The sequence below is a fragment of the Sinocyclocheilus grahami genome, unplaced genomic scaffold (assembly GCF_001515645.1).
Source record: "Sinocyclocheilus grahami isolate Dianchi unplaced genomic scaffold, SAMN03320097.WGS_v1.1 scaffold233.1, whole genome shotgun sequence".
NCBI classification, from domain to species: domain Eukaryota; kingdom Metazoa; phylum Chordata; class Actinopteri; order Cypriniformes; family Cyprinidae; genus Sinocyclocheilus; species Sinocyclocheilus grahami.
In genome coordinates this window covers 983,192-986,594 of record NW_015505412.1, presented here as the reverse complement: position 1 = coordinate 986,594, position 3,403 = coordinate 983,192, and positions in this window count along the sequence as shown.

Below are 3,403 nucleotides of genomic sequence, written 5' to 3'. Positions count from 1 at the left end.
CATACAAATATTTAATCAGCAGCGAAGACAGAGAGTGTGTGTGCTATTTCTTGTAGTCCTACTAATGTGAGGCAGCAGTGAACTGATGATGAGCGCTGATGAGTCCGGGCAAAGGATTATGGGAAATGGAGACCTGAATGAATGGCAAGGTACAGAATGGAGTTCGTGACACTGACCATAACTGTGACAATTATAATATATTTAAATATATATATTATACAATTATTTATAATTTCTATCATTTACAGAAATATTCTAAATAACGAGTGATGTCTTCATCACTCATACTTTTTGGGTCTGTATAGACGGTTTCATTGAACGCACTCGCGTTGCCATGGTCACACGTCTGGCCCTAAGTTAACTTCCGGTCTGTTTGTTTGTTTATCGGTCCGACTCACTCTATATAATAAATATTATTAAAATTATATTATAATTTTTTTTTTTATTATTATTATTATATAATATTATATAGTCATTATATATGGATCAGTGGTCTCACTAATAATATGGCGCCGACTACAAACGCAGTTAAATTTAAGGTGATGAGTAGCCCGAAGTTGAGCTCAGCTTGTTGTGCTGTGGGATGCAACCTGACCTCTGGAACAAAAGCCTTGTCAAAAATAAAAATGTTTTGGTTTCCTAAAGACCAGATGAGACGGCAAGCATGGATAACCGCTGTGCGAAGAGAGGCTTGGCTGCCAGGCAAGAATTCAAGGATCTGTAACACTCACTTTGTTACAGGTAACAAACTCATGATAAGCGACAGATGTTAGCTAGCTGACCAGTAACAAGTCTGCAATAGTTATAGATTAGCTACATTTATTGGTGCACACGTAGATAACATTGTATACATTAATTTTACACATTGACATTACCTCAATGTAGTAGTTGATTCGCTTTAGCTACGATTTGAACTACAACACAGTATTTAACAGTCGCCTTTGGCTTGCTCCCTGGGGACATAACAAATACAATAATGCATAGCTTTTCTATTGAAGCTGTAAATTAATTACTGAAGAACTTTTACTACATTTTCATTGATGAATTTACTACATTATCACTGATACATTTTATCTGTAAAGCTGCTTTGTAACAATGTGCATTGTGAAAAGTGCTACAAATAAATTTGACCGATCTAATTTCATTGTAATAGTAGGCTACTAATATGTTTTAAGCAATATCATAGAATTAATTTTTTACACAAAAATGTGCATGTAACCAAAAAATGTATGGATTATGCAAAGGATGTATGATGCTCAGCAAGGTGCAATACTGTCAGCACTAACTGTTCCTGTCACTTGTTTTATTTTAGGTGCACCATCAATGGACTGTAGCGTCTGCGTAGGATCATGCTGGAGTGTTGGACTGTTTATGGCTTAAAAGACCCTTTTAGCCTTTTGACATTTGCATATAAATTACAGTTCTGGTCAGAGATGTTACTTGTATAGGGGTTGTAAATTGCCAAATGGTTCTTCGCCGTCAAAAAGATTAGAACCAGCCCCCACGAGAATCCTGGAATCTGAGTTCAAAAACATTCCACAAAGAGCTGTGAATGGCCAAACGAACACGCACACACCCAAACTAACACACACACACACACACATACAGACATTTCTTTATTTTAGACTATAATTAATCAGTTATAATTGTATCTGGTATATGCATGTGGTGTGCACATTCCCTTTGTTAGATTAGATGAGTTACCACTCGTTATTTGTATTAGTTAAAGCCATAAAACACTTATAGTCAGGTGTATGTGTGTATCTTTGGTTTAATCTATTCCAGATTATTGTTTCTTGGTATCAATGTCACCCGTTCTTCATTTCTCGGACAATGACGTACAGTATGTGATTGTGAAACGCATCATATGACTCGCACGATATTTTGGGTTAAAACTACGGATGTTCCAGACCGGCCATAAAGCATGCAAATGAGCCATAAAACAAGAGACAAAGACGATTCTCCCGCTCAAAATCCATGTCTCTCATTGGTCAGAACACACAGAATAGGAACTCTCAAAAACGATTAGCCCAAAATAACTTGCGCTCAAAAAACTTCTTCTTCGTTTGAGACAACACCTTTCAGGACTCTCAAGACCTTCCTCTTGAGTTTTATTTTCCGGCAGTTTTTACTTTCAAGTAACGTTAGTCGCTGTGGACTTCTTCTTCAGAAGAACCAGAAGTAAAAACTTCCAGCTGACTCCTCACGAACTCATCAAAAGACCTCCGTTATCTACCGCATCCGGACTCCTCTTCAGCAATCGAAAACCAATGCAAGTAACCGCTTAAAATTATTCAGATGCGTGTTTAAATCTCAGTCCCTTTTAAGGTGATTATTGGATTCTTTGATGATTTTTCAGAGGTTGTGGTTAAGTGATGTGAAATACTGCCATTCTTTTCTATTCTCTATCTTTTCCTTACTTTGTTTCATTCCGTGTATATATATGTTTTAGTTAGTTATATGTTAGATATAGTTTCATTTTATTAAATCCCTTATATTCACAACGAATTGTCTCTGTTTACTGTTCACAGTTCCAAGTCAATGAATGTTTGAACCCTTGCTACATTTGGCTAAGAATTACTGCTAGCACTGCACAAAGAAGGACAGTTTATTGTTCCGTGGCCAGAGAATAAATATTCCTTGAATTGATAAATGATTATATTGTCTGCTCGGTGGACGGACAGATCAAATAATTGTAATATTGATTCTGCTACAGTTAATTCGAAGATATAATCTAAATATTTATTATGAATCATAACCATTTATGATTCGTCATAAATATTCCCCTTTTTAGAGCTAATAAATAATAATAAACGTTACAGGACCAATGCCATCCTGATTATGTTCCATCAATATTCGCACACAAAAACACCACTGATGGTTCACAGAAGTTGGAGCGATACCAGAGGAGATCATCAAGTTACCTTAGTTAAGTTAGTTGCCTCTTTTGATCTCAAGCGAGTGTTAACTACGGCTACTCACAAATCAGGCAACCAACTGGACCTTATTTACACACGACACTGCTCCACTGATCATGTGCTGGTTACTCCACTGCAGACCTCGGATCACTTCCTCCTCACTCTTAACCTCAACATGGTTCCTGACACAACACATACCCCTACACATGTCACTTTTCGACGTAACCTACGCTCACTCTCACCCTCCCGGCTATCTGCTATGGTTTCATCTTTGCTTCCTTCCCCTGAACAGTTATCATCTCTTGATGTTAACAGTGCTACTGATACTTTCTGTTTAGATACTGTCTGCCCCTTGTCTTCCAGGCCAGCTCGTACCACCTCTTCTGCCCCTTGGCTATCTGATGTTCTCCGTGAGCATCGTTCTAAGCTCAGAGCTGCAGAAAGAGTATGGCGCAAATCACAAAATCCTACTGACCTTAATGTAT